Source organism: Dasypus novemcinctus, chromosome X, assembly GCF_030445035.2.
Source record: "Dasypus novemcinctus isolate mDasNov1 chromosome X, mDasNov1.1.hap2, whole genome shotgun sequence".
NCBI classification, from domain to species: Eukaryota; Metazoa; Chordata; class Mammalia; order Cingulata; family Dasypodidae; genus Dasypus; species Dasypus novemcinctus.
The window spans coordinates 156,389,311-156,404,317 of record NC_080704.1 but is presented as its reverse complement, the minus strand read 5'-3'; the positions used below and the strand labels follow the sequence as shown (position 1 = coordinate 156,404,317).

At 41.7% G+C, this 15,007-nt stretch overlaps 1 pseudogene; it reads right to left on the bottom strand.

Annotated features, from left to right (window-relative positions):
• Nucleotides 1–11,011: 11,011 nt before the first annotated feature.
• Nucleotides 11,012–12,504, bottom strand: LOC131277137 (ras association domain-containing protein 3 pseudogene; annotated as a pseudogene).
• Between the last annotated feature and the right edge of the window lie 2,503 nt (nt 12,505–15,007).

Sequence of the window (15,007 nt, the reverse complement as noted above, 5' to 3'; positions counted from 1 at the left end):
AGTCCACTTCCCCTGCAATTTTTAAATAATGGGAACAATTTGCCATTCCAGAAACAATTTTAGGGGAAAAAATCTTCCCTATAAAAATAAAATTAAACTCACCAAAATTATAAATACCATAACTTTTTACTCCTGTAACTTAAAATGTTACCCTGCTACACTATCCCTTCACTTAATGTCTTTCCTCTACCATCACATATTGAAGAGAAAACAGTATTCCAGCAAAGCTTAGAGAGTTTAACATAAGAATTTATAAAATTATTTTAAAAAAATCTTTCTTTGTCATTAGCAACCTTTTTCTTCATTAAAAATGCTGCTGCATGGAAGGGAAAATGGACGTTAAATGTGTGTAACCAAGGTAAATGGGGGGTAAGAGAGGAGTTTCGTGAGAGTACACAAGGATGGATATAAAACATGTAATATTACATCATAACATATAGGAGATGACAGACTGATAATGTAAACCATAATGTAAAACATAGGATAACTAAGAATGTAAAAAACTGTATCCTAAAGTATGCACCACAATGTAAGCACAGATGTCACCTTGTTTGGAAGCTATTGTCTCAGACTCTGTACATCACGTTAAGTAAATATGATGTGAATAGGGTGTAAGAGTATCGCTGTGGAAGGGAAAAGGTTTTGTGGTGGATGTATGGGAGTGCTGTATACTATATATATGCATTGCTGTGGTCTAGGGCTCCTGTGAAGAGAAGCTCAATAATTAGGGGGGGGAAAAAAAAGTTAGGATGTAGAATTTTTTCCAAGTCAACACGTATTCTTTATCTAACCTTTAAACCCATCGCTATATGCCATTTCCTAGTAAGGGACCCTGACATTATATTGGGCTTCAAATTTCAGGGAGTTCTGGATCACAGAGTGTTTCAACAATGGCAATGGAGGAATACTGGTATAGGATACCATTGACAGGGGATATATGGCTGACAGGGAGCTGTACAGAACATATGTCCAGGGTGCATGGTAATGTTTGGATATACTCATAGTGGCAACAATTAAAAACCACAGCAGGGGGGGTACTGGGTTCCTGGCCAGTGGTGCTCTGTCGTGGTCCCTAGGGGAGCAGCGACAGTCTCCCAGATGCAGCGGCAGGGACTGGGAGGGAGTGAGGGTTCAACAGTGAGCCCCTGATGCTAATGACTATGCTTGTGAGCTGATAAGCCTAAAATAAGAACAAGGCCTAGAGCAGCATTGTGCCTGGGAATTTCCCCCTGTCAGCCTTCATGTTACTCAAATGTGGCCAGTCTCGAAGCCAAACTCAGCATGTAAATGCAATGCCTTACCCCCAGCGTGGGACATGATACCCGGGGATGAGCCTCCCTGGCACCGAGGGACCACTATCAACTACCAACTGATGATGCAACTGGAAAATGACCTTATACGGAAGGTTCAACGCGGATCAGCAGAATATCCCTGTCTACATAAAACAACATGACTTTAAAATGCTGTTTGACCTAATGTAAGGGGGAAATGGAAAGGAGAAATGAGTTTATATGGCTACGAGTCTCTAAAAAAGAGTCTGGAGGCTGTCAGAAGGATTGCCCTTATGCACAACTGAGCAGAGTCTGAGAGACAGATAAAGCGGATACAACCCCCAAGTATTGGTTCCTTTGAGGGCTAAAGAGACCCATGGGAGTTATGGTCATGGCCGATGGGGTTAACTACCAGGTCAGATGGCCCCTCTTTGGAACTGGTGTTTATGTGTGATGAATCTGGACTCAGATGGGATCTCTCTTCATAAGACTTTCATGCTAATGTGCTGGAGGTGCAGTTAGTGTTGGGGTTTAAGATATATTTAGGGGATTTGAATCTCTGGACTGACAATGTGATAGCCAGGTCCTGAGCCTCAACAGACTCCAGCACCTACAATCTGATTTATTGGGCTCACCACACTCAGCTAAGATGGAGTTGAAGAAGGACAACCACCACACCATGGAGCCTAGAGTGATTACAACTGAAAGTGGGAGGATTGCATCCAGCATCCATGTGGAATCTGAGCCTCCTCTTGACATAGAGGTGCAATGGACACAACCAATCCAATGTCCACATAGAAAAGGTGGCATTGGATTGGGAAAAGTGGACATGATGGCTGATGGGTATGGGGAAAGGCAGGAAGAGATGAGAGGTGGAGGCGTCTTTGGGACATGGAGCTGCCCTGGATGGTGCTTCAGGGGCAATCACTGGACATTATAAATCCTCACAGGGCCCACTGGATGGAATGGGGGAGAGTATGGGCCATGATGTGGACCATTGACCATGAGGTGCAGAGGTGCCCAAAGATGTACTTGCCAAATGCAATGGATGTGTCATGATGATGGGAAGGAGTATTGCTGGGGGGGAGAGAGGTGGGGTGGGGGTGGTGGGGTTGAATGGGACCTCATATATATATATTTTTAATGTAATATTATTACAAAGTCAATAAAAAAAAATGCTGCTGCAGAAGAACCAGCAAGATGGCGGCAGAGCAAGGAGTTCCTAGTCAGCTCCTGCTACAGGGAGCTTAGTAAACACCCAGAGCTATCTGGGCTAGCTGAAGCATCTGTTTGGGGGCATCAGGAGGCCAGAAGGGCATCCAGCAACATCCTTGAAGGAATGGAAGGAGGAGGCTGCCCATCTGCAGAGAAGACTCATAAGTAGAGGCTTCACACCCCAGAGGCCAGTGCCCATCCTCCACTGAAGGCACAAGCCACCTTGGGAGCTGTTCCATGGCTGGAATTGGAAGCTTGACTTCCAAAAGTGGGGAAAGAAGAGACGTTGGGCACCAACTTCAGCTGCTGATGAGTAAATTCAGCAGGCTACAGTATAATCCTGAGAACAGCTAAAGTTGGAGCCTGTCCAAGTAGAAAGAGGTGGGGAGCTGCCATCTTAACTCTGTGCCTGGCACAAGGGGAAGTAGGGCAGACTGAGAATCCCAGTGCTGGTGGGGACCGGCTTCTTTCCATCCAGGTCAGATTGCAGCTCTAGCATAGGCCCCAGTGCCACCTCTGACAGGGAGGAAGCTGCAGGGACCTGCACCAGCCTCTCTGGGAAATTGCTGGCCAAGCTGTGGAGGCTGGTGATTGTCCTACTCTGGTGGCATGAGCCGCCCCAGGAGCTATTCTGTGATTGGAATTGGAAGCTCCATTTCCCAAAAACAGGGGTGGAGCTGACAGTTGGCTGCCGATTTCAGCTACTGATTGATAGACTCAGATGGCTAAGGAATAACCCAAGAAACAGTTGGGGTGTGAATCTGTCCAAGTTGGAAAGGAAAGCTGCCAGCGACTGCCATTTTGACTCTGCCTCCAGCCTGAGGGGAAGCCAGGCTAACCAAATATCACAGTGATGGTAGGAACTGGTTTCTTTCACCCAAATCAGCCTGCAGCCCTAGCCTAAGCTTCAGCCCCTCCTCTGGCAGAGAGGAGGCTGGCTAGTTCTGCACCAGCCTATCCAGGTAACATTGGGTACCTTTGGCTGCCACAAACTGAATAATCTGAAGTCTACCGGGGCAACTGCAGTCATCTTGGACCTGCACTACATAGATTGCTGCCCACACCTGCAGCTCCATCCCAACCCAGGCAGGGGAGAAAGGGGCATGAAGCTTCATTAGTCTCTCTGGGCAACCACAATCTAGGCCTGCACAACTTGGATTATTCCACACAACTGTGACTCTGTCCCTACCACTGGGAAAGGAGAAAGTTGGGAGAAGCTTTATCAGTCCCTGGGGCAATGAGCACAGCTTGAGCCTCCACAGTTTATAGCACCAATTACTTCCTTGGCTCCTACTGCACAACTAGCAAGGGAGAAAGGACAGGAAGCCCTAAAGTGAAGAGAAAAACTGCACCCAGAAGAAATACTCTAGTAAGCCAGATGCCAAGATGCCAACCAAAAATTACAATCCATCCAATGGATGTGTCATGATGATGGGAACGAGTGTTGTTGGGGGGGGGGGAGAGGGGGAGTGGGGGGATGGGGTTGAATGGGACCTCACATATATATTTTTAATGTAATATTATTACAAAGTCAATAAAAAATAAAAAAAAAAACAAATAAATCTTAAAAAAAAAAAATTACAATCCACACCAAGAAATAGGAAGCTATGGCCCAGTTAAAGGAACAAGATAAGCCTCCAGATGACATAAAGGAGTTGAGACAACTAATCTTAGGTGTTCAAACGAATCTCCTTAATAAATTCAATGACATGGCTAAAGAGATTAACGATATTAAGAAGACACTGGATGAGCACAAAGAAGAATTTGAAGGCATGCATAGAAAAATAGCAGATCTTATGGGAATGAAAGGTGCAATAAATGAAATTAAAAAACATTGGAATCATATATTAGCAGATTTGAGGAGACAGAAAAAGGATTGGTGAGCTTGAAGAAATGGCCTCTGACAGTGAACATACAAAAGAACAGATGAAGAAAAGGATGGAAAAATTTGAACAAGATCTCAGAGAACGAAATGACAGCAAGCAATGGGCAAGTATACATGTCATGGGTGTCCCAGAAGAAGAAGAGAAGGGGAAAGGTTTCAGAAAGAATATTTAAAGAAATAATGTTAGAAAATTTCCCAACCCTATTGAAGGACATAGATATCCATGTCCAAGAAGCACAACATACTTCCATCTGAAAAAATCTGAATAGACCAACTCTGAGACACATACTAACCAGAATGAAAAATGCCAAAGACAAAGAAAGAATTCTGAGAACAGCAAGAGAAAAGCAATGCATAACATATAAGGGATACCCAATATGATTAAGTGCTGATTTCTCACCAGAAACCATGGAGGCAAGAAGGAAGTGGTCTAATATATTTAAGATAGTATGAGAGAAAAACTTTCAGCCAAGAATGTTATATCCAGCAAGACTGTCTTTCAAAAATGAGGGCAAGATTAGAATATTTACAGATAAACAGAAACTGAGAGAATTTCTAAGCAAGAGCCCAGATTTTCAGGAAATACTAAGGGGTGTGCTAGAGCCTGAAAAGAAAAGACAGGGGAGAGAGGCCTGGAAGAGAGTCTAGAAATGAAGATTATATCAATAAAAGTAACTAAAAGTGTCAAAAGAATGGTGAAAATAAAATATGACAGATAAAACTCAAATAGGAATAAACTTAACCAATGATGTAAAGCACTTGTATTCACAAAACAGCAACCCAATGTTAAAAGAAGTAAAAAAAGTCCTAAATAACTGGAAGAACATTTCATGCTCATGGATTGGAAGACTAAATATCATTAAGATGTCAGTTCTACTCAAATTGATATACAGATTAAAAGCAACCCTGATAAAAATTCCACGAGCATTTACCAAAAAAACTGAAAACACAATTATCTAATGTATCTGGAAGAGTAAGCAGTCCTGAATAGCCAGAAACTTCATAAAAGGAAAAGTGAACTCTCATATTCCGACTTCACATCATACTACTAAGCTGTAGTGGTAAAAACAGCATGGTACTGGCATAAAGACACACACAGACCAATGGAACCAAACTGATGGCTCAGAAACAGACCCTCACATGTATGGTCAAGTGATTTTTGACTAGTCTGTCAAACCCACACAGTTCGGGCCGAACAGTCCATTCAGCAAAATGTTGCTGAAAGAATAGGACATCCATAGCTGAAAGAATAAAAGAGGACCTCTATCTCACATCTTATCCAAAAACTAACTCAAAATGGATCAAAAACCTAAAAATAAAAGCAAGAACCATAAAATTCTAGAAGAAATGGTAGGAAAATATCTTCAAGACCTGGTGGTAAGTGGTGGATTATTAACAGAGATAAGAGGAGTGAGATGGACTAATGATGTTTAATATATATAGAAATTTTAATTAGCTTTACTGTAAAAGTGTGAAAATGTATAGAATGACTGGTAACACATAGAAACAGCTAGTTTATAAATGGGAATGTGCCTGAAAATTGTAGTCTAGGGATGTAAATGCCAATTGACAGAATGCTAGAGAATAATCTAAGAACTAAATAGCAAAGTAAACCAAGAAGTGGATGAGAATTGTGGTTGATGGTAGAGATGCAAGAGTGTCCTTTGTGAGCTAGAGCAAATGTATATTACTACTGAAGGGTGTTGGGAACTCATGGGAAAAATACAACTGGAATGACCTATGGACCTTGGTTAGCAGTAATAATATAATATCTTGTATCTATGCCAAAGATGTACTGTGTTGATAATGGGGCAGTGCTGGAAATGTGAGCCAAATGTATACTACGGACAGAGTAACAATCAGATGATATTATCTTATCTGTAACAATGTTCCACCACAGTGTGGTGTGTTGATAGAGGGGTGTTGCTTGGAATTCTGCATATGTGCATGATTGTTTTATAAGTTTACAACTTCTGTCACAAAAAATATATTTAAAAAATAATAATAAGGTGTGTTGGGGGAAAACACACCAAATGTAAGATGAATATAATTAGTATTAAGATTTTGACAATATTCTTTCACAATTTGAAACAACATCTCATGATGATGTAAGGTGTTGGTGGAGGGTTGATGTATGGGACCCCTGTATGATGTTATGCAGGTATGCTTTGTAAGTTCACACTTTTACTATACACATAATTGTTTATGTATAAATGATATAAAGATAATAATAATAGGGAAGGTTGGGGGAAAATACTTTCGTTAGTAGTAATATTTTGACAATGCTCTTTAATCATTAGTTAAAAAGGTTTAACAACAATGTAAGGTGTTGATGTAGGGTGAGTTATGAGAGTCCTGTATAATGTTACATATGTTTGTTTTGTAAGTTCACAATTATTACTATACACTCATTGTTTATGTATGTCTGTGTGTGGGTTATATATTTCAATAAATTTTAAAAAATGCTGCTTCAGTGACCAGTGTTTGGGAGAGAACCTCAGTCTTCCATGAATCATGAACTGATAGAATTTCAATACAGCTAATTTTCCAAATAACAACTTGTAGTACACATGACAGTGAACACGGTTCTGGACAATATAGATGTGGGTGCCTATTTCAAACAACCTACTTAACTAAAAAAGAAAACAAAACAAAAAAGCCAACAACAAAATTCACAGGTACCCTTCAGCTACCATTCAGTCATTGTCTTAGTCTGAGAAACAAATACTTTACAAAAATTAGACTTACAGTTGAACTAGGGTGAATAATTAAAAGACCAGGTGGTTGATAACAGGATACTCAAACCCAAGCCATAGTATGAATAGTAAAACCAGGATAAAAATCATGAAAGCATTCCCTGAAAGATCAAATGTTAGGTGACAATGTCACTAAAACCTCATCAATGCACTGAAAAGAAATTACAGGCAAAATTAAATAAGATGTGCCATACATACTTTATAGCTAATTCTTCTGTTTTAGAAAAAAATTCCTTAAAAGCTTAGGAAGATATGATTTGTCTCAGTAACTTGTGTGGCACAGCTGAAGCAACATTTATACCTGTCTCCTACATGGTGGGAGTTTTTTAAAAGTCAGAAGAAAGATGCAATGAAAGGCACAGTTCACATAAGAGGCAAAGAACTGAAGCACCTTGGAATTTCAAAGAGAATCCATTAGGTGTCACCAACATGTTAACAGTTCCTTGGGAATGTATACACAAAAAATATCTAGACTAAAAATAGACTTACTTCAGGCTTCTCTGGAACCATAGCATAACTTTCTCATTGTTTTCAGATAAATGGTTGCATAAAATGAGGTTAATTTAACCGGATTTAAGGAAGGCTTCTATTGCACATTGTGGGTTATCCCACCAGGTATCTATGTAGATTGCTGGGAAGGGTGTGGTTGAACTGGCCAGCAACCTGCCCCTCTCAGGTGGAACAACAGTAAAATGGGCAACAAGATGTCTAACCTGTATTTACGCATGTAGGCTATAGTTGAGGCTATTATTAACAGTACCTGTTCACATTATACCCATTACCTATGCCACAAAAATGCAGTTTTCTATATGAGCACTCCCCTTCTGTTGTATTTCCTTATATAAACCTGTAGCCCTCAAGAGGTGGCGTGGAACCTCGACCGGCTGTCATCAGGTCCTTTAATACTTAAAGGACCTACTCCTGCTGGCCTCCCGTGTGGTTCCTTTGGAATATCAAAACATTTGGTCAACCTCCCTGGGCTTGACCTTTTGCATTACACACATGCATTTCTTTTTAAACTTTTAAAAATATTATTTATTTTTATTTTTTACCATGAATTTCTTTGGTTGGTAGAAACATGCACTTTAGTTAAAATAAGTATTTCCGTAAAGACACCCCCCCCCCCCGGCACACACTTCCCTACCTTTCTTGCTGAGCTTCTACTTACAGTCAAGTAGTCCTTCAGAATGGAGGATCTGAGGAGCAGCGGCAGTCCCCCAGGTGCAACGGCAAGAACCAGGAAGGAAGGAGGGCCCAACAGTGGGCTCCTGATACTAATGGCTATGCTTTTGAGCCTGTACACCGGCAATAAGAACAAGGCCTAGAGTAGCACTGTGCCTGGGAGTTTCCTCCTGACAGCCTTCATGTTACTCAAATGTGGCCACTCTCACAGCCAAATTCATCATGTAGATGCAGTGCATTCCCCCCAGCGAGGGACATGACACCCGGGGATGAGCCTCCCTGGCACCGAGGGACCACTACTACATACCAGCTGAAGATACAACTAGAAAATGACCTTGAATTAAAGGTTCAATACGGATCAGCAGAATATCCCTGTCTACATATAATAACATGACTTCAAAATGCTGATTGACCTAATGTAAGGGGGAAATGGAAAGGAGAAATGAGATTATAAGGCTATGAGTCTCTAAAAAAGAGTCTGGAGGTTGTCAGAAGGAATGCCCTTATGCACAACTGAACAGAGTCTGAGAGACAGACAAAGTAGATACAACCCCAGGTATTGGTTCTTTTGAGGGATAAATAGACCCACGGGTTCTATGGTCATGGCAGATGGGGTTCACTGCCATGGCAGATGGCCCTTCTTTGGAGCCTGTGTTTCTGCGTGATGGAATTGGACTCAGAGGGGATCTCTTTTCACAAGACTTCCATGCTACTTTATAGGAATTGTAATAGGTGCTGGGGTTTAAGATATATTTAGGGGATTTGAATCTCTGGACTGATAATATGACACCCAGGCCCAGAGCCTCAACAGACTTCAGCTCCTACACTTTGATTTATTGGACTTACCCCACTCAGCTAACATGGAGTTGAAGAAGGTCAACCACCACACCATGGAGCCTAGAGTGCCTACAACTGAAAGCAGGAGGAGTGCATCCAGTATCCATATGGAATCTAAGCCCCCACTTGACATAGATGTGCAATGGACACAACTAATCCAATGTCCACAGAGAAAATGTGGAATGGGTGTGGGAAGGGTAGCCATGGTGGCTACTGGTTTTGGGGAATGGGAGGAAGAGATGAGAGGTGGAGCTGGTTTCGGGACGTCGAGTTGTCCTGGGTGGTGTTTCACGGACAATTACGGGACATTGCAGATCCCACCAGGGCCCACTGGATGGAACGTGGGAGAGCGTGGGCTATGATGTGGATCATTGACTATGGGGTGCAATGATGCTCAGAGATGTTCTTACCAGGTGCAATGGATGTGTCACGATGATGGGAGCAAGTGTTGCTGTGGGGGGAGTGGGGGGTGGGGGCGGTGGGGTTAAATGGGACCTAATTTTTTTTTTAATGTAATTTTTAAAAATAAATAAATAATTAAAAAAAAAAGAATGGAGGATCTGGTGATAGTTCTTTAATGAATATCCCTGTTTTATATTTTGTAAGACCTAACATCAATTTATAAAAGGGAGCAGGAAAAAAAGTAAGAAGGACAGATAAGGAAAGGAAGAGAAGGGAAGGGAAAGAAAGAGAAAGGGAATACAAGGAAAGGGAGGAATAAAAAAGAATGATTGCGACTAATGTTTCTTGAGTCCTTAACCTGATAAATCTCCTAACTAACAATCAAGGGTAAAACAGCTGCTCCCAACCCTTCCCCCTCACCCAAACTCTTTTGTAACCTTGAAAACCACCTTGGGAAAAACTACAACTTAACAGGAATTAGCAAATGATCGTAAGTCCTTGGGAACTGGTCCACCTACCCAGAGAAGCTACACCAATTAGACCTTCCATTCCACAGGGTAAAATCAGGGGGCAAGTAGCTCAACCATAAAGTCAGATCCAGCTGCTTGGAAGGCCCACCTCTAACCACTCTTTAAGATCCACCTACCTGATGCCCAATTCTCCTTAGCTTTGAGCTCTTGAGCTCCTTTTTTGGCTTAGCTCCTACTTTCTTGGCTATGTTCCCATACTTTACCCATTAAGAAATTAAATAATACTATAAACTGAATGCTTTTACTTGTCTACAAACAAACATACTTCTCTCCTCTACCATAAACTTATTACACAAACCATGTACTTCAGTCCTTGGAGCTCTCTACCAGGCCTTCTTCCAAACTTGCTCTTTACTTACTCTGTCAAACTCCTACAAAAGCCTTCACAAAGTCCTCAGATTTCCTAGCTTCCAGTGCCTTTCAAATCACATGAGTGATTTCCTTTGACGTTAATAACAAAACAAAACAGGTAGTTTCAATATAAGAGCAAGTATTCAAATAGATTCCTTGTTAAGCTTTTAAGAACTCATTTGCACATACTTAAGTTTATCATTATCATACAATTAAAATAACCAAGAAAAGGGATTGGGGGGCATGGTTCACACTTCAAAGCCCTCTAGAATGCTGCCTGATGATTGCATATTCACAGCTTGCAGGTAACAGCTTCAGGTAATACCGCAGGCCTGTAACTTAACGAGCTTCCAGAGTTCCTTACACAGGATAATAAAGATGCAGGATGCTGTGTGACCTGCTCTTGGAAACTAAATCTAGAGTTATAAAGAAGTCCCTTGCATCATGGGGCAAGAAAACAATCCATCCAACGAGAGAGAAATGCTTGCTGCTTTTATATATATAGGTTGAGCATGTTCCACACCCTCTGAAAAGCCTACACTGCTCCCAAGTGGCTGTGAGCCCTGCGCTTTAATCAAGTTTCTATCCCTCGCTGAGGGCTTCTTCAAGCTTGTCTGTAGGTCGTATATAGCGCCTCTTCAGGTTACACAGCTGCTCATCATCTTTCTTGTCCAATATGTGCAAGAAATTCTGTAGTTCTGAAAGGCTGAAGGGTTCCCACTCCCCCAGGTCATGTTCACGAAGAACAAAACTAAGTGTATCTTGGCCCTGCTACCAAACACAGATGAAGCGGATGTTCCTGGTTTGAGAGCTTGCAGGTGTAGACTTGATGTTCCCTGTGGAAACCCTTATAAAACGCAAACTTGGCAGGGCTATGGGTCACAAGAAACTTTTTGAGCAGGGCCTGGATCACTTCCCCGACAGCGTTGATGCTATCTGTTCATACAGCCATTGCCACTGGGAGCGAGTTTTCCAGGGTTCTGAGAAGTCTGTGGAGGTTTGCAGAGTTCCATCTGTACTTTATTTTTTTAAAATATTATTTATTTTATTAATGTTATGTCTTTTGACACACCCTTCCCTGGTGGCTTACTCATCTGTTTGCTCATTGTCTGTTTTTTCTTCAGGAGTCACTGGTAGCCGAACCCGGGACCTCCCATGTGGGAGGTAGGCACTCAACTACTTAGCCACATCTGCTACCTCCATCTATACTTTAAAAAAAAGATTTACTTATTTATTTATTATCCCCCCCTTCCCCTCCCCCTGCCCTGCTGTTTTTGCTGTCTGTGTTGTCTTCTCTTCTCATTTTCTCTCCTCTAGGATTCCCTGGGATTCAATCCTGGAGACCTCTGATGGGAAGAGAGGCTCCCTCTGAATTGCTCCACCTTAGTTCCTGGTTTCTGCTATGCTTCACCTTGACTCTCCCCTTGTCTCTCTTTTTTTGTGATGCATCATCATCTTGCTGCATGACTCACTTGTGTGGGGCACTGGCTCACCACACAGGCACGTGCACGGGCACTGGCTTGCTGCACTGGCATGCTTTCTCTTCTTTTTTCACCAGAGGTCCCAGGGATCAAACCCAGGTCCTCCCATATGGTAGGAAGCCCTATCACTTGAGCCACATCCGCTTCCCCCTCCACCTGTACTTTAATGAAGCCAGTGTAAATCCCATTTGAATTCAAGGTCATCTTCAATTTGTCTGTGCCAGCTAAATTGTATTTATGAACTTGCTCTTTGATTTTCTCTTTGGTGAGGAAACTGTGGTTTTCTTCTCTTTCTCCATATGCTCAGTGTGTTACTTCATTTTCTATTAAATGATAGAACTAGGATAGAGCATCTCTAAGGTGCTTCCAGGTCTACTACATAGGATCTAGTTAGGAAGATCAGATGCTGCTTTTACTGGTGCGAACAATGGTTTTCTGGCTGGCGCAGGGCCTGCCCTGGGGTGCTCTCCTGAAGAAGGAGTTTCTGGCACTGAAAAAGTCATCCTTGGCATCTTCCTCCAAGCTGCTGTAACCACTCATCAGGCTGCTGGTCCGGTAGCACGCGGGTGATCTCCCCAGGGCACAGGCGGCCATGCAAGGGGTGCCAAGTCCTCCTGCCCTGCAAGGTTCCCTCCATGCGGCCCGGAAGTCCTACTGCAGTTGCAGCTCTGCCGGGTTGTCTGGGCCCTCCCCTTTCTAGTTGCTTGGCTCCAGGAGAGGCTCCAGGCTCATTGTGTGTGTATTTTTATTTTAATTTTTTTTAGGAGGTACCAGGGACTGAGGTGCCCAGGACCACTTATATGCGAAGTACACTCTCAACAACTGAGCTACACCCACTCTGCAAACATATATATTTTAATTAGAGAAGTTGTAAGCTTACAAAACAATCGTGCATAACATGCAGATTTCCCATATATCACCCCTCCACCAACACCTTACTTTGTTGTGGAACATTTGTTATAGATTACAAGAGAACATCATCGGACTATTACCACTAACGATGGTCTATAGCATACACTTGGTATATTTTTTCCATATACCCCCTATTAGTAACACCAAGGGTGGGGACTTGATGCCCTACTGGCACAAGAGGTTTTAATAATTGCTTAATCAAATAATGCTATGAATCCCTTGGTGGGTGGGGACTCATAGATAAAAGGCATGGCAAAGGACAGAGTTGAGCGTTTTTGATGTTGGAGTTTGATGCTGAAGCCTTAAGCTGGAACCCTGGGAAGTAAGTTCAAAGAGGAAACAGAAGCAAGCCCCAGGAAGAGAGGAACCCTGAGCCCAGGAAGATGCAAGCTAGAGAAGAGAGGAACCCAGGAAGCTTGAACCCTCACATACGTTGGCAGCCATCTTGCTCCAACATGTGAAAATAGACTTTGGTGAGGGAAGTTGTTGTGAAAGTTGAGAGAGGTTCAATTATTTGCGTATACAAAGGCCAGGACTCAGAAATGATTTTGAGAAGGAAAAATGATTTATTGATGGTCGGCCAGACTTGGAAGCTTTCTGTTTCAAACCCGGGCCCTGAGCAAGAATTTTGAGTTACTTTTATACAGAGAGGAAGGGTTAAATTGTTCTCTGTTTCAGTGCTTAGTAGGCTTGAATTAGCATTTATCTTCCACATCCTAGGTAAGGTTTTAGCATGGACTTCATACATTCTAGATAAGCTTTTAGCACATTTGGTTTGCATTTTCCTTGAATATTTAAAGTTTATAGAGTTTGCATTGATAAACTGTTTCCTGGGACTGGAGTCATTGCCAAGGTCACCAAGGGCAGGACTGCAGCCTCTCACCATCCCACACCCACAAGGCAGGACAGACAGCTTAGGTTATCTCTGAAGAGACAAAGAGCCTCCCACCCATAGCCCACATCATTTCCCCCCCTTATGCTGAAGCTTAACTTGCTAAGTTTTGGCATAATTATTGTTGGAGCTATGAGGTTGATGGCTGTTTGTTGTTTTGATTGATTACTTTACTTATTAATTTTCAGTGTAGCATCCAGGATCTTGTTTTTAGAAGTTCAGAATTTTTCATTCTGGACAGCAGAATCCTGGGGCAGGAACCCCCTGCAGTTCTACTGGGGCCACCAGTGCTCACATGGATTTTCAGTCAGGCTCCAGATCCATCTATTAATTTTGTTTTACCCTTAAAGAGTTTACACCTTTAATCTGAAAGGGGTGCTGAAGGGAAATGATCTCTTTTCTGTAACTGCTTCCTGCTGGCCATGGGTTGTAGTCATTACCTAACAAGGTGTAAAACTTTCATTTTATTTTAACTGGAGGAAGGTGGATCTGCCATTCTGTATGAAGTTGGATGAAGTTTTCATATGGTTAATAAAATGTTCACTCTGAAAGAAATAAACTTAATTAAAATTTTGGAATACACGTTTTTAAAAAAGGACATTGGATTACAGAGGTAGACAAGGTTAGGTGCTTATAAAGATGGCACCCCTTTTTAAAAGCTAGTGGGAACAGTATATATATATATATATTTTTTTTTTTCTCTAAGTTATTTTCAGAGAGAAATTGCAATAGATACTTTTGTTTTGAAGACGCATTTTAGACTGTTTAGTAATTGGCACTCGTGTTCTGTTAGATGCTCCTGGTGAACTGGCACTTTTGGACAGTTGGTTTCATTCAGGACTAGTGCACTAAGATGGAAATTTTCTTAGTTTTTAGCTGTGGGAGTGGATGAGAGCTACAGAATAAAGTTTTTTACATTTTGGTTTTAATTGTACAATTTCTGGTAATTTTGACTGTTTAATAGGTGACCCATTATTAGCAAGCAAGCCTCATTTTTGCTACACAGTAGAGTACAATAGAGTAGTAAGTTGGCTGAGCCTGGAGAAGACCGTTGCCTTATTTTATAGACATGTTTATTAACTATTTGGAAAATAAAGTTACCAGGAATTTAACATGTCTAATATACTTTTGTACCTGATCCAGAATAGAAAAGATAACGTTATAATTATTAGGCATATATTTAGTACAGGATAAAAGTACAGCCCTTTAATATTAATTAATGTATTACTTAATGCATAAGGATTCTGAGTTGCAATTAATAGTTTTAAGTTTCAGGTTTGTAATACTTTACAT